The sequence below is a fragment of the Mesocricetus auratus genome, unplaced genomic scaffold, assembly GCF_017639785.1.
Source record: "Mesocricetus auratus isolate SY011 unplaced genomic scaffold, BCM_Maur_2.0 Super-Scaffold_15014, whole genome shotgun sequence".
In the NCBI taxonomy this organism is placed as follows: Eukaryota; Metazoa; Chordata; class Mammalia; order Rodentia; family Cricetidae; genus Mesocricetus; species Mesocricetus auratus.
In genome coordinates this window covers 42,875,735-42,897,932 of record NW_024429186.1, presented here as the reverse complement: position 1 = coordinate 42,897,932, position 22,198 = coordinate 42,875,735, and the positions used below count along the sequence as shown (strand labels likewise).

General features: G+C 44.9%; 1 protein-coding gene across 1 annotated transcript in view; it reads left to right on the top strand.

Moving 5' to 3' along the window:
* The window catches only part of Prkch (protein kinase C eta), a 202,004-nt gene that overhangs the window by 142,617 nt on the left and 37,189 nt on the right, over positions 1–22,198 (top strand). The window lies entirely within an intron of this gene.

Genomic DNA, 22,198 nt, shown 5'->3' with positions numbered 1-22,198 from the left:
AAGGGTATTAAGGGCCTGGTTGGTTCAGATACTTGTGTGGTCCGAACTTGGTTGGGTGTGGCTTTGCTGGGTGAACCCATCGTGGGATCACCCCTGGGAGCATTGCTTCCTTGGCTAGAGATTCACGAGGAATGTGCTTGCAAATCATTTCTGTGCTGGGTCCATAGCAGATGTTTTATGCTTGAGTCACTGTCCTCTGCAATTCTCCCTTCTGGAAAACTGGATCAACATCTCTGAGACCTCCCTTACTCTCCAGCGTTTCTTATTAGCAAACTCGCAAACTCCCCAAATAGCTTTCATTTGAGCCTAGAGTTGTGTCATCTTGCCTCACCTATATTAGGATGCATTTCTGTATTTGTGGTTTTTTTCTCTGCATACAATAAGAAAAATCTCTTTGGAGAAAGGTGAGAGTTAAATTCAGTATGTCTGTTTTTGCTTTGTCATCTAACAGCGTCTGTGGAGAAGCAGGTTCACTCACTCTTCTCTTTGTTGGCTGCAAAGATGGCTACACATTGTCATCTGTTATTTTAAAGCCCTTGTTACTTTCAGTAAGGGCCAGGCACAGAAGTGCTCAGGATGTGAATAACTTTCACGTGAGATTTTGGTGCCGAGCCCTCCCCAGAACCTTTCAGTCACATTCTTGCTTACTTCTTGTCACACTTTGACCATTGAGAGACCACTCTTCCATTGTTGCCAGAGAGCGACCATTGTCCCTTCTTCCTTTTCTAAAGATGTATGGAGGATTCGGGTTTCCAGCTGTTAGACTTACCTGCCCCCTGCCTGTATGCCCTCTCCCATGTCCCACAGGAAACTGGCCTTTCCCTTCTCCTAGGCAGCCCTTCAGTTAGTGCTCAGTGACCATCAACTCACTTCCAAGGACATGAGGAAAATTGAAAGTATTCCCTGGTGGGGAACATGCCCAGTGATGGAGAAAGTTGTCGGTCAGGTGATCACACACACAGAAGTGGCAAGTCTGGCCAGGGCCTTGAAGCAGGGAAATGCAGTGCTGTGGTAGAGAATTTCCTTAGGGTGATGGGTGTGGCCGGGGAGAGCTGGAAGATCTCCTAAAGGAAGTGACTTTTAGGCAGAAAGAACAGAAAATGCAGATGCCCAGTAGCAGGAAGAATTGCAAGGTCTGGGGACTTTAAGAGAAACATGTTGCTAAAACCAAGGCGGCATTATTTTCCCACAGTTAGCACTCCATTATCCCAGAGTGTGCGCCGTCATCTGATGACCTTAAAATTTTATTAGATATACCTCATAAATTATTTATTTGAGAGTTAGGTAAGCTGGTCATGTTGCCAACCCCTGGAGGAACCATCCAGTCACTGTGAGTTTCTTGGTGTTTCTACCCAGCAATGGGATTATTAAATTTTTGAAACAGTAGAGGCCTCAAAGATTACCTAAAGCCAGCTTCTTTTTCACAGATGAGGAAATGCATGTCTAAAATATCCAGCCAATAAACTGTCCATCTGCAATTTGTAGGTTTATCTTCAGAAAATTGAAAATATGATTAATCTTCAACTTCCTGATGATTGAAGAGTTAATTGGGCATTTTGAGGCATTCATTGCTGTTTGCTCTATTTCACTGAGGAAAAACCAGTCAAGGCAAGAATATGTTAGTTGACACAGTGTGTCAAGCATTGTGTGAGGAGGTGCATATCTAAAATGAATGGAGTAGGGTTCTAATCTTTGAGGGTATTTTTTGGTGGAGTGAGATGGATAATCCACAGACCACTGATGGATTCCAAAACTGGAGCATGCCCAGTATGTTAGTTACTTTTCTTATTGCACTGATAAAATATCTAAGAAAGAAAGAAAGGAAGGAGGGGGGAAGGGGGAGGGAGAGAGAGAGAGAGAGAGAGGGAGAGAGAGAGAGAGAGAGAGAGAGAGAGAGAGAGAGAGAATAGCAATGTAAGGGAAGAAGAATTTTGAGTTGGTGATTAGTTTTAAACCATCATGGTAGTGGGAAGGTATGGCAGGATTCATGACTACTTAGTCTGGGTGGTAGCAGCTTGCCTAGTGGTTTGTTCATATTTTGGCAGATCATGAAGCAGAATGCTTGCTCTAGCCATCAACGCCCACGTCCTGCAAGCCACTTTTGTTAGTTAAGCCACATGTTCTCAAAGGTCCCACAACAGCTCAAGATAATGCTACCAACTAGAGACCAAGAGGTAACTGAATGCATGAGCCTGTTGGGGGCATTTTGCATTTGCCCTCACTCGATACCCAAAGTATTTTAAGAATGCAGAGAATGGCTACCCTTCAATGTAAGACATTCAGGCAAATGTCATGGAGGAAGTGAGGTCTGAGCTGAGTGTGGAAAGTTAAAGCTGAACCAAGATAAGGCTATTTGGTTGTGGAAAGGGGCCACACTGGAGCAAAGCAGAGAAGCACAAAGGTACCCGGGGACCAGATAGGCAGATTTGAGAACTACAGGAACTATGGTAGTACCGAAGCTGAAAGGTTGGTACAGGGAAGACATGGTTCCACAGGGCAGCTGGAATGAGACTGTAAAGGGCTTGAAATGTTCGACTTCTGCATCATGTTGGATTTGGCACCATTACCTGTCATGGGAGACCTAGAAATGGCAACTACTTAAGCCATATAGGAATGTATTTGTCTTGTAAAAACTCAAGAACCAGGTCTACCATGGAAGTTCCATGCTGTCTCATTGGACCTGGAGGTCTGTGTTTCTTGTTCTGACAGTTCATGGCCACCTCCTAGTCTAAGGTGATTGCTAGTGGTCCACGGATTGCCTTTGACTTTGAATTCCAAGCAGTCATATGGACTGAAGGGCACTGTTCCCAACTCTGTAAACTCCCTTCTTGAAGGTATATATAATGCTTAGCATGGAGTTTGCTGGAACGTAATCATATGGCTACCCCAGCTGTAACGAAAGCCGGGAAATACAGGATAATGTTCCAAGGAATCATTTCCAACTAAAAACCAGGCTCCTGTTGTTAAGAAGAGAGATAGTAGTTATGTGGTGAGAAACAGTATCAGACATATTATCTTCCTCAGGGAGTTTGCGTTGGCAGTTTGCATGATATGAGTACATTTTGATTTCATATGCTGTCAGGGTATAGTGGCCCATGTGGACATGTGCATGGTGAGTGGCAACCCAGGGAAGTTTCCATGTGAGGCAGTTTTTCAGTGTTCCTTGTAGATAGATAATGATGATCTAAACTAAAGTAGTAGGGTAGGACAACGGAGAACATAAAAGTAAAGGCTGTCACTGAGTAGAACAACCAGTACTTAGAGTTGGGCCCATAATAAAGGTAGCAGAGTATCCCCAGGTGTTAAGATGGGTAGTTGAGTGACAAGTGACGCCAACAGCTAGACAAGACCAGGAGACCAGGGAAGATGGGGACCGTGAGGAGCTTTAGAAATGCCTTGGGCACGTGAGAGTTTCTCCATGGAGATGCGACATGGCAGTGGCTCTCAACCTTCCTAATGCTGTGACACTTTAACGCAGTTCCTCATGTTAGGGTGACCCCAACCATAAAATTGTTCTCATTGCCACTTCATAACTGTAATTTCGCTACTGTTATGAATTATAATGTCAATAGAAGATGGGGATTTTCCAAAGGGGTTGAAACCTACATATTGAGAACCACTGTATTATGGGAAGGTGGGTAAGAGCCTGAAACCAAGAAAGAGAATGGGGTGTCATTAGCAATCCAATGTCATTAGCACATGGCTATTAGCTCAAATCATGAAACCATTGTGAAGAAGTCGACCAAGGACAGAATCTTGGGGAACATCTCCCATTTGAAATCTGCCTAAAAATGGCCACAGGGCTGAACCATGGCTATCTTGTGGCATTTACAGTAAATGTCCCCCAAGTGGAATTTCCGTGAGAAATATGGTGCTATAAAAGAGTAGAAAAATAATCTTTCATCATAAAGTTCTGGTTCTAGATTTGTGGGCAAGTGGTTGAAGGCTCTGAGTCTGTTTACCCATTGTCCCTGTAGAAGGGAAGTGGGAACCTGCACTCTGTGGTGCCTGCCTTATCAGGAAGGACACTACTTTGGCATGAGAATCACCAGGCGACCTTGGTATACTGAAATGATGCCTAAGAAGCTACTGCTGAAATGGGGGAGTTCTCCAGACAAATGGTTTAAGTTATTAAAAATCAGTCCTTTGAAGATCAGTGCTCCCCCCACCCCTCTGAAACCCTTCTCTTTGTATTTCAGTACCTTTTTGGAATGATAAGCTTTTTATCTCCTTCTCATGTATTTGTTACAAACCCTTGAGGTGATTTTCTGGAGAGGTTATTGGGCAAAGGGGAACCTGAAGTTATGAGTCTTGGTTTTTGTTTAAATCCTAAGTGTCTCTAATTTTGTCTCAAAAAGAGCAGTTGAACTCTGTTAGTTTACCTCTTCTGGTAGTGAAACAAAATTTGGGAATTTAAGAGGAGATTCAAGGACCTTTCTAGACCAAATGTAGACTGAATATCCATCCTGAAGGCTCAACCCCAGTAATGTCTTTTTCCCAAAGGACCCAGCTTAATGTCAGAACAAACCATAAGCCCTGGGACACTTAATGGTTTTGTGTACCTCATTCATTAAATCACAGTAGCGGTCCTGGCATGCCATGTCTGTGTCTGGCTTTAGTGTCAACAATAGCTTGGTTATTTGTAACTAATTGATAAATGTGCTAATCGGTTTCCCCGGCTAATGAAATCAGACCACCAGTTTTGCTCTTTTTCCTACCAAATTGACCACAAAACCCGTTTTCCATTGTGGTTACTGACAACTTGGATTTATCTGCTAAGCAATAAAAATGCAGCAGGTTGACCTTTCTGTACTGGCTGAACACCACCATTTGTCAAAAGCAATTGAACTGGACAGTTCAACAAACGTCTGAACTGTCTCCCTACTCAGTCTTGAGCCTGGCTCCTGGGGAATCAAAGGAGGGCAAAGTCGAGGCCTGCCCTCCAGCTGGGGGCGCCTTCTTGCCCTCAGCTACTTGATGAGTAGCCATAGTGTTCCACACAAGGCTCTACGCCCTGGGGAAATACAGGAAATAAAATAGGCGACTCTCGTTCACCCTCAGGGAGCTTGAATTCTAGCACAAGTAGACAAGCAAATTAAAGGTATGCCATGTTGAAATGGTAAACTCTTTGAAGATGTTGGAAGCACATTTCTGGTGAATCGAAGGCAGGGAGGATCTGGGTGTGGTCATGGTTGCTGTCACTGGGGTGGGGGGGTGGCGGCACGGGAGCAGCATGGAACCACCGTCGTTTCTCTTGGAAGGAGACACTTCCCGGTACAATAGTTCTTATCCATTTAGTTCTAATTCCACGTAACTACTGTACAAGGTAAGTGATGCCATCGTTTTTCACCAGATGAGGAAATCTCAGGCTGTGTGGTAGTGGCGGTTCAGTGTCACAGAGGGTGTGTCAAAACTCTGCGAGCCCCCATAATGATACCTTTTGCATCCTCTTGGTCCAAGTTCTCTGGGCCTATAGGTCCTATGTATGAATTTTCTTTCCTTCTGTCTTTGCCTTCCCTCTCCTTTTGCCAGCTTCACCCCTATTAATCATTTCTATGTCACCTTAGTTGTCACCAGCACTGAAATTTCCTGGCTTCAAGCGCCTTCAGGTTTAGGGTGCCCCGTGGCAACCTACTATGCTTTCCCTTGGCACTGTGCCCCTCAGCAATAAGACACTTTTTTAAAAGATTTATTTAGTTTTATAAGTGGGTGTTTTATGCACCACATGCATGCCCGGTGCCCAAGGAGGCCAGACCCTCCAGGAACTGGAATTGACATTTGGGTGCTGGGAATTGAACCCTGGTCCTCTGGAAGGGCAGCCAGTGCTCTTAACCTCTGAGCCATTTCTCCACCAGTCGCTACCTGGGCCTTGTCTTAAGGATAGGGACTGTGGTTCTTTAACCAAAGCACCTAGGACAGTGGCAAGAAACTCAGATGTTTGGAAGTGTTCATAAACCTGATTAAGCTGCTAGCCTCAGCGTGTTCTTCTGTTTCAAGGCAGCAATCAGGGTTGAGACCTGTATTATAATTACTATCATTTATTGATCACCTACCACGGCCAGTCTCCATTCTAAGCTCTGTATAAATGACTCCATTTATTTCCTATACCATCAATTAATGGCACTCATTTGTTTACACTGATCAAAATTCTTAATTTTACCGGGATTCAAGTACATTTTTGTTTTTTCATAAATAAAAGCCTTCTGAGAGTTTTCTTCTACTAAAACGAATGTTTTGCCTAGTTTAATAGTATTTTTCAAAGTTTTTTTGTTTTAAAGTTTACTTTTTTACTTTGTATGTATGGGTGTTTACTCGCACATATATATGTGTACTGCATGCATGTCTGGTGCCCAAAGAGGCTAAAAGAAGGCCCTGGATCCCCTGAAACTGGGTTTACAGACAGTTGTGGGCTGTCATGTGGATGCTGAGAACTGAACTCAAGAGCTCTGCAAGTACGAGTGTTCATAACCACTGAGTGAGTTCTCCAGCCCTCAAAGTATAGTTTGAATGTTCCAATAATTCCAAAATTGGCATGGTAATTTTGATGAGAATGTAAGTTATTGTTACACCCATTATAAAAGGCATTTTCCCTTCTCACACTGATGGTTACTGCCCGGATTCTTCTATATATTCCTACCACTGGTGACTTTGGTCCACAGCATTTCTGATAGACCCATGAACGTTTTTTTGCTTGGGACTGTGCCAATTTCTCAGAGTTCTATTAACTCTGTATAATGTGTTCAGAAGGCTTCTTTAGTAATCTACTTCAGTTTTTTTTCTTTCCTGCTAAAAGTGAAGGGAAAACATCAAGGTACATTTTAAAGTGGACATTCTCCATATACTCCTTTAGCCTGTCCGTGTCCTTCTCATGCGACTGCTAGGAAGTCTGTCAGGGTCCCATTTCTGCAGTTACATGTATGTTGTTGAATATCTGTGAGTTCAAAGTCTACATAGTGATAACCAGGATAACCAGGGCTGTATGGAGAAACCCTGTCTCAAAAAACCAAAGCCAAAACAAACAACAAATTTCTGCAATAAATACATGTGTTCATTTAGAGCTATATTAATCGATGAGAGTAGTGGTTTTTCCACTGAGATTTTATTGTTGTTGTTTAGTTTTGTGAGACAGTGTCTGGCTTCATAGCTTAGTCTGGAATTCACTGTGTAGCCCAGACTAGCTGTGAATTCATGGTCTGAAAAGCACAAGACAGTAAAGTTTAAAAGAGCCACCTATGTTGTCTCACACATTCAGACCCCCATGGATGATGTGTGGGTGATGACCCTCGAGGGATGACCCCGGTACTCCTAACTGAGAAGAGGGCTTTTGATTCGTTCACAATCACTGCTACGAAGCTCCTTTAAAAACCAACCCTTTGGGATATTCCAGAGTGTGCGTTCCTTCATTTCCAGTGCTGTGGAGGCAGCAGCAGCAGATCTCTGTGAGTTCAGGTCCAGTGTGGTCTATATAGCAAGTTCTAGACCAGTCAGGGCTATATGGTGAAACATTGTCTCAAAAACCAAAATCAAACAAAAACCAAAGTAGCCAACCAACCAAAAACCCAAATACCTTCTTGGGCCAGCAAGACACCTCAGAGGATAAAAGCACTTGCTAAATATGCCCAAAGGCCTCAGTTACATCCACGGGTCCAATGGCAGAAGAAGAGAATAGATTCCCCAGAGTCGTTCTCTGACCTCCACATGTGTGTCTTGGCATGTGCTTGCCCTCTCTCACACATACCACACACAATAATAATAACAAATAACAATTTGAAATGTAAAACACCAAAACAAAGTATCCCTTTATATTCTAAAGGACACCCTTAATTAAGAAAAGACTTATGGGACCCTCTACAGTTTTGAAGTAGCAGATGCCCACATCATATCACATCTGTATAGAGTCCCTAGCTGCCTATGGCGGTGGCTGGGGCTGGGGAATAACAGAAAGGTCACTGGGAACCTTTCTGGAAGTATCATTTGGAAAAAAAAACAATAGTTTGGAATGCAGTGTGTGGTTATTAATTGTGCATTTTATATTATTTTATTTTCTCACTGGTTGAGATGGAAAGATATTTAGTTTTTCGTTGTTGTTGGTTTGTTTGTTTCTGCTTTTTGTTTGTTTGTTTTCATCCAGGAGTAGGGGGTAGGCAGAACAGTGAGATGCTCTTAGGCCTGGGCAGGCAGAGAGTGGGTGTGTCCAGGGGAGATGGACAGAAAGCCCTCATGCTGTTTCCCATGTATCATTCTGACTTAAGGCTGCTTTCTAGACTGTTCCTTTCTTGCTCATTTTCATTCAGTGTCAGGTATCGTGTAGTTGTTGGTACAGGGCACAACAATATGTCTTCATTTCTGTTTTGCTCTGGTCACATTTGTTCAACAAAAGTCACTGGAGGAGAGGAGTGTCAGGAAGATTGATGAGCCACGGTCCCCCTGGTGATTGGAGAGCAACATCAGCCAGGCCTGTAATCCCAGCAACTCAATAGGCTGAAACAGGACAGGTGCAAATGTAAGGCTAGCCTTGGCTATAGTGAGAGTCCAAGGCTAGCCTGATTAACATAGGGAGACCCTGTCTCAAAATTAAAAAGGAAAATTTTAAAGGACTAAAGCCTGGCTCAGAGGTAGAGCCTTTGCCTAGCATGTGTGAGGTTCCAGGTTCAATTGCCAGTCCTGCCCCACTCTTAAATAAATATCATTTTTTTTGAGACAGGGTTTCTCTGTGGCTTTGGAGGCTGTCCTGGAACTCATTTTGTAGACCAGGCTGGTCTCGAACTCACAGAGATCCACCTGCCTCTGCCTCCCAAGTGCTGGGATTAAAGGTGTGTGCCACCAACACCCGGCCAATAAATATCATTTTAATATAATGTTAAAACGGACTTTATGCGTAGACATGACCAAAAAGGGAACAATTGTTAGCTGTTGTAAAAGGAATAAAGTGAGAGCTAAACCTCCCAGTACTCCTGTCCACAGCTCCCCATTTCCTCTTCCTCCTGTTTGTATGTGCTCCCAGAAATGGTCTGTGCATATACAGACTGTGTGTTTGAGTGTGTTTCCCATTGAAAAGCAAATGGTGGCCTATCCTACATGTACAGAAGTTGTTCCCCAGTCTCTAAAGAGATGGAACCTAACCCTTTACAAAAAGGTGAGGCGAGCCATGTCTTCTCTCTGAAGAGTCTGAAGGCGTCCAAGCCCTGGAAGAATTCTGTTTGTGTTGGAGAAACTGCAGGCTTTTTCTGATTCTGCAGCAGGCTTACAAAGCTTATTTTAGCAGCATAGCAACAAAGCTGTCTTCCTCATGGGGAGGAATTGCATCGATCACTATTTCTAACCTGGCTTCAGAATAGCAATGTGTACTTTCCTGTGGCGGACTGTGTTGTGCAGTAGCGCAACACCTTTGTCTGCAGGACACCAAATCCAAATTCCACTAAGGGAAGAAAATCAAGAACTAACCCGGAGAACAAGAGTGGCCAGGTTGGGCCGGATAGAGAGACATAAGGGTGGTCCCACAGTGGAGTGTCTGCCAGAGCCAGACGGTTTGATGGCCTGTTGCTGGAGAGGAGGAGCAGCTGCGTTGAGGTAGATCTAGCGAGGCTTGTTCGAAGGATCTAGGATAGATGGCTCCTATAGCTCAGAGTTCCTAGCTGGGAGGAACTTTCACCAGTCATGGGACAGGTGGAAGGAGGTACCTTATGTACAAGCTTTTTCCTGCCTTAGCTGCAAACCTTCCCTCTGTTCAGCCCCGGATTCTGTAGTGAAGTAAGAAAGGGTATAAAAATTCCAGATGATCCTAGAAGTGTGTTATCTGCCCCTCCCAAGCTCTCTGGGTGAGGATTTTAGCACTCCTTTGATGAAGAAATGGGAGTGAGGGGGTACAGAGCCAGGCAGGTGATGCTGAGTCACCGAATTCTTTTCCTTATAGAGCCTCCTGTGGGGTCCTTCCATAGCCCTTATGTTGACTAAAAAGAGGAGAGAGAGAGAGAGAGAGAGGGAGGGAGGGAGGGAGGGAGGGAGGGAGGGAGGGAGGGAGGGAGGGAGGGAGGGAGGGAGGGAGGGAGGGAGGGAGGAAGGGAGAGACTGGGAAAGAAGACAGCATGCAAGGCAGAAAAGTAGGCCTTTATTTAAAGAAAAAGTAGTCTGACACAGACGGAATTGAGACAGACGCTGGCGTGAAATGAGCTTGCAAAGCCAGGGAAATGTTGACAGGCATGGATTGTAACTGAGAATGCTGTGGGGGCCCTTTACGTCCCTGAGACACCGAGAATGGTGACACAACAAGTTGGCCTAAGGAACACTGAGGTTTTACTGTCTTCTCTGTGAACAGGTTCAAACATGCCAGAGGCCATCACAGTTTCCTTCTGACTGATTTATGTGTGTGTTCGCGGTGCTCCCCCGCCCCCCCCCCCCGCAAGAATCTGCTTGAGTAATTCAGAAGGTTAAAAAATAACACAACAGGCATAAGTGAGAGAAGTTAGCTGAGGTCCTCCACCTCTGCCGGGAAGGTGCCCACAGGCTGGAGGCCTCTGTGGGGTCTTTGTTTTTTCCCTCTGTAGGTCCTCAGCCACTCCAAGAAGCCCACGGTTGGGGTTCTGTCCCACCAACATTTAAGAAGTAAAACCCTGTTCTCGACAGCTCATTCCTGTAAGTCGGAAGTGTATCCTCACAGGCCAGGTTCCCAGCATTTCCTGGCATCTCAGCATTGGCAGTTGGCTTGGGAAAAACTGAAGTGTTTTATGGCCCAGGAGACTGAAGCATGTTGGCAGTGTGTTTTCCCGCCCAGTGCATCTGAGGGCTGCCGAGCTTCCTTCAGACTGCGCCAGCCACTGCATATGTTGTTATTCAGGTTTTATAAAAGGACAGGTAGAGTCAAGTCTCACTGCCCAAGATATTTTCGTAGTCCTCATCCAGGAAGAGTCCCGAGCTGTACTTTGTGGCTTTGCTCCTGCAGTTTGGGTGCTGAGATTCAGAGATAGGAACTCTGAGCTATAGGAGCCATCTATCCTAGATCCTTCGAACAAGCCTCGTTAACTAAACACATGCTCTACCACTGAACTGAACCTTAGCCTGTATAGTTTTTTTAAACTCTGAAACAGAAAACTTATTGTTAGAAACTCAAAATACTGTATTTCATTAGAATTAATACTCGGGATTGAAATGCATCAGAGTTCAAGAGGAGACACAAATTGCAAACCTACCTATTCAATACAAGAATCAGGCAGTGCCTCTAGTATTGAACGAGCTTGGATTAGCTTACCTAGTGAAGAGACAGGCCAGACTCTGTGGTTGTCATTTATCCAGAGAAGTCCCCATGTCACTCTCAGAACTCCATTTCAGATAGGACATTAATCATGATTTTCATCCGTGTCTACAAATCCACAGGTGCAGGGCTTGACTGTATTTGCATGAGGTATAAATTCATGATTGCTCATGACTTTGAGTTCATTTATTCCTCCATTCATTCACCCATTTGTCCAACAATATTCACTGATGCCTACTGTGTACTTGGGAATATCATAGTGACCAAGATAGACCATCTCCCTACTTTAAGAAGTGCAAATCCTTGCATAAAACTGTAAGGAAGTAAAAGTAATTACCAGCATAGAAAGAAATAAGTTTCTTGTTTGTAATTTTACTTCCTAGAGATGAAAAGGAGAAACAGAAAACATTCCATGTCTGTCATTATTTCTTAGTATTCCTAAGTATTTCCTAGTTCATTCAGAATACCGTGATAAAATGCTACAGGCTGATGTGTACACAGCGGAAGCTTATTTCTCACAAGTCTAAAGGGTGAGAAGTTTAAGATCCAATCACTGATGCCTGGTGGGAGCTTCTTTTCTGGTATATAGGAATTAAGCAGCCAGTAACCTGTCTCTCTATAGTTTCTTTGATAAGGGTACCATTTATGAGTCCCCCATAACCTCATCACCTTCCAAATGCCACACCTCAAAATACACAGTAAGTCTAGTCTTCTAGAATTTGGGGGGATGGAACACTCATTCTGTAGCTACATTTCTCCCAGAGTCTGCTGTCTTCAGAATGGAGACCAGTGAGGATTCCCCAGTAACACAGTTAACCATAAAGAACTCAGTATGGGGCCAGTGAGGTGGTTAAGCAGGTAACCTTGTTCACCTGAGCTACCCTCCCCAGGACCCCATGAAAGATGCAGACACCTGAGTCCTGCAAGGTGTCCTCTGACCTCCACATGTATTTACACACATACTCGACAGCATTCGCGTGCAGAAACACACACACAGACGCACACACACACACGCGCGCGCATACACAAAGTAAATAAACATAATTTTTATAAGAACTTACATACCATACAACTGAACTTTCAGTTAAAGACGGAAGGAGCCTATATCAGGCGCAACAAGAAGTATTTATAAGTTAATTCACTTCCTCCAAATCCCCAGGGCTTTTGGGCTTACCAAGCCTGGTTCCATTTTGAATTTCAGTAGCTCTCCTGAGAGTTTCTGAGAAACTAGGCCAGTGCTCGAATTTTCCAACCATAGTGAGTGTTTCTACCTAGTTGGAAACATTGAACTCTCCCCCTGTGTTTGGACAGAGAGACTGTGCTCAAGAGAGCCAGTGGGAAATCTGGGCACTTGGCGAAATGACTGGATCTTGTCTTTCCTCACGGAATATCTACACGTAGGGAGTGGCTTCATATTCCACAGCCTAGGCCAGGGGTAGTGACTGTGTTACCATCCACACCATCCACGGACTTGGCCTCCTAGCTTGCAGTACTACTCCGCTCTAGCTAAGTTTGCAATTCCTGGTCTCCTGGGTAAGCCCTCTTCAGAAAAGCTCTTATTCCGTATTTCCTTAGCAAACCCACTGTCCCACCACCCTCCCATGAAGCTTCTCTTCACTGTCAACAGACTGACAGAGATGAGGCTTCCATCCCCTTCACAGCCTCAGTGGAAAAACAAGAAGGCTTCCTTAACTGGCTGGTAGCCAGACTAAGAGGAGAAAAGAAAGAAAGTAAAGGGAAGGGGAGCTTTCCCTTTGTTACACAGTGGGTCTTCTTGAATAGGCTTTGATGAAATAGTTCAGTACTAATGCAGTAAGAAAGTTCCTACGGGTGATGGCCTCCTACAAAGCACTGGTGTTCAAATGGACTACTGCTTCTGTTGTCTTTGAAGGTTACACACACACACACACACACACACACACACACACACACACACACACACACGTGTACTGCCTACATATCCCTGCTAAGGTCTCCTTTCCTATGACACCAGAAACACAGGCATTGGGGGGGGGCGGGGAACCACAGCAGACTAAAGGCTTTTTCGAAGGACAGGAAACAATCACCCCCTGCTATGTGGATATGGTTTGTCCCCTCCAAGGCTTGTGTTGGAATCTGGTCTCTGATGTAACAATGTTGAAAGACTCTAAGAAATGATTAGGCTAGGGTGTGGCACACATACCTTGAGTCCTGACACTCAGGAGGCAGAGGTAAATGAGTTCCAGGGAAGTAGGTCTACAGAGTGAGCTCCAGTCTAGCCAGGGTTGCATAGTAAGACCTTGTCTCAAAGAGAAGGGGGGGCTGTAGGACAAAAAGAGAGGTTAACAGTGTCCCTAATGGACGGAATTAGCTGTTGAAGGAACACAGGGTGGCCCCTTGTTCTCTTGTCTCTTCTGCACCTGGCATCTGGCCCTCTGCTTTCTGCTTGTCATGGTCGCACAAGAGCCCTGACACATGTGTCTGATCAGTCTTACACTCTCAGCTGCACAACCACAAGCTGAATAAACTCCTTTCTTTCATACCTTGTCTAGTCACAGGTATTCTGTTATAGCAACAAAGGATTGACTAAAACATCTATACTCCTGTGTTCATTGTAGCATTATCCATGATAACCAAAACATGAGAATATCCTAAACGTCCATCAACAAATGGATGAAGAAAATTTGTCATGGAACATGACTTAGAAGAAGCAAGTACTGCCATTCATAGCAGTGAAGACTCTCCTAGAGGGTATGGCACTAAATTAAACAAACTGTGCAAAAGGGGACAAATAGCATGATTTCCTCCAAGTGTGTAATCCAAAAGAGTCAGACTCACAAAAGCGGAGTAGAATGGTGGTTGCCACTGTGTAGAGGGAGGGGCCAAACAAGGCTTTCAAAGTTTCAGTAATAGGAGATAAGTAAGTTCCAGAAATCTATTCTATAACACAGGGATTATAATGAACAATGTGTGGCCTATTTCACAGTTTGCTTAAGAGGGTACATCTTATATCAAATACTCTAAGCACAAAAGGAGGGGAATGGCAGGAAATTTTGGAGATAATGGGTATTTAGTGCATCACTGATTGCAATGATGGGTACTTATATCCAAACATACCAAGTTGTATGCACTTAAGTATTTGCATCTCTTTGTGTCAATCATGCCTCAACAATTTTGAAAACAAAACAAAACAAAACAAAGACACTGCTTTTTGGTCCCTCATCTTTTGACGCAGTCATTGACAAGAGGATTGTGTTGGAAACCACTGTGTCCCTGTGATTCCGAGAAACCAAATCACAGATGCTGATGGCTTTCCACTTATTCAGAATAATAGTACCGGCAGCTGACAAAACCTTTTGAACTTCCTTATTGTAGAGATATTAAGGAAAGGGAGAAGGCTGAGGTCTTAGAAGCATGGTTGCATAGATTGGAGTCGTGTTTCTACCTAGGTAGTGTCTCCTCTTGAAGAACAGTGATGGAAGGTAGCCCTGTCATTGACATTATCAGGACTATCCAAGCAACAGTGAAAGAGAAGATGAACCCAAGACAGTCAAGTGTCTGACCAGTGGACTGAACACAATTCCCTTTTTGATGAGACGTCAGTCTTCCGCAGAAGGAAGTTGAGAGCTGCTAGTATCTAGCAGCCTTTGTCACTGCCTCAGGGGAGCCAAGCTGGCAGAGCCCCTTCCAGCTTCTGTCTTGGCAGGCTTGTGTTCATGATCATTTCTTTCCCAGAAACTGCGGAATTTGATCTAAGATAAAAATGGGCTTAGAATTTCCCATGTTACTGAGGTAGAGATGGAAACGCTGATAATGGCTAGCTTGTCTTGCTTAAGGTTTCCCATATGGGTATGTTGTTACAAATGAGACCTTCTTAGCATGGGAGGTGGACTGCAGAGCTGTGCAGAAATGGCAGAGACTCTGGGAAGATGCCCTCAACTGATCCTCTTCCAAGGTATCAGGAAATACAGTTTCCACGAGTCATATTTGAGGTGGGCTGTGAGTTATGGAATAAATACATGTTTGTGGTTTAACTGTACTCTTCGTTTGGGCCTGTTGCCTTGGACTTTGCACACTTTCTTGGCTGGTTCTTTACACAAATGCAGAGTAGATTGTGGTTTAATCACCCATAGTCCTTATTTAACCATGAAGGAAGTTTCTCCACCATGCCATTTTGAGAATCAGTAAGTCCTGAGTATCTGTTATATATTGTGGTTGCTTTTGAAACTCAAAAGACAAATGATTTAGGAACCTTTCACAAGGATTTTGTTTGTTGGGGCTTACACACACACACACACACACACACATACACACACACAAAATAATGGTATAAGACACAGTAGTACCCTAAAGATTCAAAGTAAAATGCAAGTCATACAACAAGAGCACCAAAAAGACAATTTCTCAGGAGGCCTTTAAGAAGGGATTCCACTAAACTTGTTTCAAAGTAGGAAGCACCTGTCAGGTAGGTAGAACAGGAGGGGCAGAGGCATGGAAACTAAGAAATCGTTAAGACTCGGTGTGACTCACTGTGACAAGGACTGGAGCCTAGTTAAAGGCCAGGAAGGAGTGACAGCTAAGGGAGATGGAGGTGAGAGCATGGGCAGTTTTGAATTGAGGCTAGAAAGTTTCAGTTTTCCTTGCCTGTCGGTGGAAGCCATCAGAGGTTTGAGGGAAAGACTATCAGGAGCCAGCCCAGCAGCCAAGGAGCCAGGCAAGAAACAATCACAGCCGAAAACAAGTCACTGTGGATTTAAAAAGGACAGGAGTGGTAATACAGTACAGGGAGAGTGGACAGGATGAGAGACATGGGTGTGGTGACAGCGAGTGAGGACATGGATGGAGACCCAATAGACGTGAAAGGTGGCCCACGATTTCCAGTGAAGAACTCTTAACATGTCCCTGACTAACCACACCAACAGGGTGGTCTTTTGTGTTTAGGAAATCAAGACAGCCCTACTAGCTATTCCCAGAGAGCATTTGGAAATACAGACAGCATCTCCCAGAAGAGGTACCAGGGTAGAGGTTTACATTCAAGAACCATCTGCCCATGTGATGTTTAAACTCATGAGATTCAAATACGCAGGTAGAGAACCAAGGGTGGCTGTGCCTGAGAGGGTGGATCCTGGACAGCACAGCCTGAGGAGCAGTGCCTCATCATGCTCAGCGCCCCATCATGCTCAGCGCCCCATCATGCTCAGCCCCCCTTCATGCTCAGTGCCCCATCATGCTCAGTGCCCCCATCATGCTCAGCGCCCCATCATGCTCAGCGCCCCATCATGCTCAGCGCCCCGTCATGCTCAGCGCCCCATCATGCTCAGCGCCCCATCATACTGAGTGTAATTTACATAATGGTTTCGAGTCTTTTAGCAGACAACAGTTGTTCATCTTGAGAAAGAGGTGCCTTTTTCAAATTTGCACAAAGGCGCCATATGGTCTGGCAGGAATGATGGAAGTAGATGTAGACAATGACCAAGAACAGAACCTTCTAGGGAACCACCCACCCTTCCAGGGAGGGCAGGGAGGCGGAGATACAAAGGAGACACTTAGAAGTGGTTAGAGACTTAAACTGGATTATTGTGCTTGGTTGCTTCCAGTTAGTCGCCCACAGGAAGCTCTCATTCGCCTCTTGTTTAGTGACTCAGGTACCATCACCATCACCCACTTTCCCAGACTAGATGTGTTTGCCTTGATACCAGCAGAACGGCTTTCGACCCATCTCTGCTTGGCTGGGACGCAGAATTGTCACACCTGTGGTTGTATGTGCTCCTGGAAGTCAATGTTAGGCATATGACCATCATTTCAATGAATAGTTGTCTCTGTCCAGTGACAGTGATGGTGCCTGCCAGCCGAGCAGGGGAAACAGTGCTCATCCCATCACAGCCAGGCTCTAAACAGCCAAGATTCAAGCAGGGTCAAGTCCCAGCCCAGAGTAGGAGGAACCTTTTGAATACCCTCAAGTCCTTCCTTCTTTGCACCAGGCAGAATTGAGGAAACTTCTTGCTCTGATGACTTCATAAGGAAAAACAGAGCTCTATAGAACAATGGCTTGGAAGCTGTCCTGGATCCCTCATGGCTTAACTACCAGGGCTCATAGCCTCCCCCATATGTGCTGGTTAAGACACTAGAAATGTGTCTTGCAGAAGAGAAAGCATGTTCCTGCCCTGGCACGTGATTATCTGCCCACACAGACCTGTCACAGCTGCCTCTGGCCATTCTGACCTCGTTTGCATGGGTGGAAAGTTACAGGAGTGAGGAGGAGTTGACGGCACCACCTTTCTGGCCAAGAATGTGCTCACCTGACCCAGAGAGCACCGTGTGTCAGCAGGATCCAGGCCAGTACAGGGAAACATTGGAATGACTGTGCAACTCGGAGAAACATGTCAGTATGAGTGGATGGGCCTCCGCCATGTTGGTTTCCTAAGTCAGGTGGGCACCCACAAAACATTTAAAAATACAAGCTTCAGAGTTGACTGTGTGCTTCGAAATTTGAGTAAGAAACAGAGTCCTTTCTGATTTTTTTTTTGAAATGTAAGTGGCCTGACTTTTCCTCACCATATAGACAGGAAGCCCCTTCAGGAGCTCTGAGAGGTTTCTCATAGAATTTATCCTGTAAGTGGACTGGTGGTTTTGTGGTGTGCATGTGTGTGTACATACATGCATATGTGAGGAGACCAGAAGTTGACGCTGGAGCTGTGTAGCTTCCTAGATCACTATGTTTTAAATAAAAAACATTACTGTGTGTGAACATGATGTGCGTGTATGTGGGCATGCATGTCATGGGGTGTGTGTGGAGTCTCCTTGCCCCCTTATGTGGGCTCCTGGGATTGAACTCCTGTCTTTAGGCTTGAGCATTTTATCCACAGAACAATCTTGCTAGCACTCCACCTCTTTTTACTTTATTTGACAAGCTTGCTGGTTGCGCTTGTATTCATGGCCAGTGAACACGAGGGATCCACCCGTCTCTGCCTATGGCCCTGCCTGCCAGCAGTGGGGTTACAGACATCGGCCTGGTTTATTTAAACTTGATGATTAGGATGAAGATCAGGTCCTCGTGCTCATGTGCCTGGTAATGACCGAGCCATCTCCCAAGACCCCCATGGCCTCCTTTTGAAAAAAGGATTCTAAAGCACAAGTCATTTTTCTATGACCTTGGAGGGGAGATCTAGGAGAGGAACCCAAGGCTGAAGTTCTGGAGCTCTGTTCTCAAATGGCCGTCCCTGGAAAATAGCTGATTTCCAAGGGAATTAATTAATTAACTTTGAACGAGAAATTAATTCCATATGGTGGGAATCGTGTTCTTCGGTTTGGGCTTAAAGGATTTTCTGCACTTCTAAATGGTTTTCAATGTACTGTTCCATCGCTTTGGAGTTTTCCATGAAATGCCTGAGCCAATCTCATCAAATGAGCCTTTCAACTTGATGAAGGACTCCAGGACTCTCATTACTCCTTTTCTTCCTGAACTGACCTTTTAATTTTATGCAAGATGCACAAGGGCAATTTGTCTTGTCTGGTTCTAATAGCACATTGCTGTAAGGGTGGTTAATCACCAGGCACATGCATCAGTCACTGGTGGTTGTATGTACAGGCTCGATTTTTCTTACATTAAGTGGAGAACCAGAGAGAGAGAGAGAGAGAGAGAGACAGACAGACAGACAGACAGACAGACAGACAGACAGAGACAGAGAGACAGAGAGAGAGCGCACAGGGTGGCTGGATGGGTACGGAAAAGGTTATCAGACGCAGGGAATGTTCCAGTCATTGCTCCCTCCAGGACCCACTGTGTACAGAACACTAGTGAGATACTAGTGGGAGATACACGGGCTTAAGGACCTCATATGTAAGGGGCATGGGAAGGAACACAAACAGATTTGGACTAAGAAAACTAACACCTATTCAGTTTGCTCAGAGCAGCACCTTGTTTGAGGACTACAGAGCCGAAAAGTAAGCTTGAGAAAGGTGTAAGAGTGCAGAAAAACGTTGGTGCTCGGAGAAGAGACAGTTGGCTTATCCTAGGAAAGGGAGCAAGAGGCCTTGGAAGGAAAGAAGCAGATGTGAAGGCAGAATTTGGCATCCCAGGAGAGAACCAGAAGGGAGTCAAGCCCTTCCACCTACCTGTACACAGGCTGGGTGTTTGCTTGTTTTTTGCTGGTGTTTCCTGCAATTCATTTAGCATTAGTGCTTTTAATAAAATATTATAAAAGTAAATTTCTAGGAAAATGAAGCTTCAAAATAATACATAAAATAGAGGCCAAGGGCTGGGGAGAAAGCTCAGCAGTTAAGAGCACCTACTGCTCTTCCAAAGGACATGAGCTTGATTCCCAGCACACATGTCAGTCGACTCACAACTGCTTGTAACTCCAGCTCCGGGGGCAGTTGACTCATTTGCTTTCTATGGGCACCTGCCCTCCTGTACACATAACTACACACACACACACACACACACACATACACACACACACACACAATTTTAAAATGATAAAAATATAATAGTATGTCTTAAAATAGAAGCTCAAATCTTATTAGATTCAACAGCAGCTATGTAATCAAAGGCCAATAGTTTCAAAAGTCCCCATATGTTTGCTCTTCCCTCTCATCTCACCACTGGCCAGAAATGATTTGCAGACAAGTCCATGGCTCACACTTTGAGTTCTTTGGTAAGGACAAGCTATGATAGTACAGAGGCCTCATGGGAGGCTGTCTGTGGTGCTCTTCAAGGTCATGGAGAGCAGACCAGAGAACCTTGAGGATAAAGACAAGGCCAGAGGGACATCTATGACTGATGATAGGGCACTGTGAACTCCAAAGCCCACACATTTGGGGGAGGATGTCAGAACTAGATCCAGAAAAACAGCTGGCAGAGCATAGAGAGGGGTAGGGCAGATGGGACGTGATGGGGCTAAGCAGAGGCACAGCAAGCCCTCAGTGGAAAGAGGGTATCTGGTTCTAAGTGTAATCGAGCAGAAGTCAGTTCTGAATGATTGCCTGGGGCTTTGAAGTAGGAAGGGAGACAGGCCCAGAGGTGTGGCAGAGCTGTGACCAGGTACTCTGATTTCTGGCTCAGGACAAGTGTTTTGACTCTTGGCTATTGTGAGACACTATACCAGGTATAACCCAAGTCCTCCAGCTTGTCTACCCTGGTGCCACCCGCTGTAGTCTGGCTGGCTTCTCTGTGCCCTCTACTCATGGTCAGTGTCTCAATGAGAGCAGCCACTCCAGGAGTTCACTGCATCTGGTAAGAACCAGTTAAACTCACATTAATCCTGCCTAGGTAGTCTGTTGGAATTTTAATACCCTTCTCTTAAAAGAACAAAGGTTATTCTCACCTCTAAACCAAACTTAAACGGGCAGTCACCAAAAAACATGCAATTAATCTTTTCTGGCTTCTCTTATTACTGAGTTGGCTATAGATACTGGTTGTGAAATATTGATGTCTGGAGGGGGGCAGGCTTGTGAATGTGTTCAGAGCCTTGAGAGACTCCTGGGGTGCTGTCCCAGTCGTAGGCCATCAACAAAGGAGGGAACCCTAATAAGCAGTGGCATCTTGGCAGTGGGCCCAGTGATCTAACAGAGCTCGAGTCTGTCCAGTCTTCCAACCGTCCCCCCAGCCTTCTAATCCAACCTCACCTGGGGTCTTAGGTGAAACCATTCTAGATGACTAGAGAGAAGAGCTGCCATTCAGATGAATAGCTACTGGTTGGAGCCTATCCTTGTGAAACATCATTAGATACCAAAGGGAGCTACAAATAAAAAAAAGACAAAAATGGGGCGGGGAGTCTCATCGGGGAGATCACAAAATCTCATAAGAACAGCTTAAGATGGGATTTTGGAAATCCTGCCCTCTGCCTGCCTCCCTCTTCAGACTCCATGCCTCCTTTGGCATTCCCTGGTAAAGAAATAAGCATCAGTGATGTGAAACACACAATTAAAAATATTAACAGGTTTAGACATACCTGAGTGGAAAACACATAACAAAGGAGGATGCCTTTGAAGGTCCTGGGTTTCATTGCTGCATTGAATCTGTCCAGCTGGTATCTGCTATTGAGTTCATGTCCAAAATCAATTAGGCCATGAGAGCAGATGATAAAGGTTGGGTGTTTGAGGCCAACTTGGTTTGATTATGTTGTAGTGTTCAAATATAAGAAGTATCCCAAAATATACTCTTTGGCAAGCATGTGCTTAAATTTTGGGGACTATCTTTCTATAGAGTGGAAATAAAGTTCTCCAGTCTTAGCGGTGTTAGGATAGCAGCAGAAGTTGGCAATGTCCCTCCCTGTCCTCCAGCAGTTTACTTTGCCTAAAAGAACAGGTCTTCGGGTAGTAACTAACTGACCTCCAGCAGTCCAGGATGAGCTAAGTGCATTCTGGCACCACACCAACCTGATTGGAGACTTTCATGCTTTTCTTAGTGCTTCACAATTCTTTCCCAGTGCTCATGCAGACAAAGGTATTGTGGCTGGCTGTTGGGGTTTAACCATTTCTGGAAATATGCTGACACTGGGGCTTTGTCTCCTTAATGTACTGGAAATAAAAACAAAACAAAACTTTCTTTCTAAAAACAAAACATTCATACAGAGCCAAGAATGTCCTGCGTCAACAGTCCTAAGCCTTCCTCACTCAGCTGAAGAGGTCTTTCATCTCAGATGGATGAGCAGGGATCTGCTGCTTAGAGATCACGGCCAAGGTCAAGCCAGCTGCTGTTGGCCAAGCACCTACTGTCTGTAGCAGGAACTTGGGAGACGCCTAAGCACTTAGTGAACACTTCAGGCTGCACAAAGAGAAGAGTGTGATGGTGGGGTGGGTGACAGTTCCCAAGCCATACATTTCCTCTGCAATGAGAATGACACCTTTGAGTGGGAATCATTCAGGAAATCTTCCTAGAGGAGACAGGTTTGAGTTTATAGGGAAACAAACTTGGATCTGTGAAAGGAACTTTGCTGAGAGCCGCTGGGGCCACAGTGGGCTGAGGTC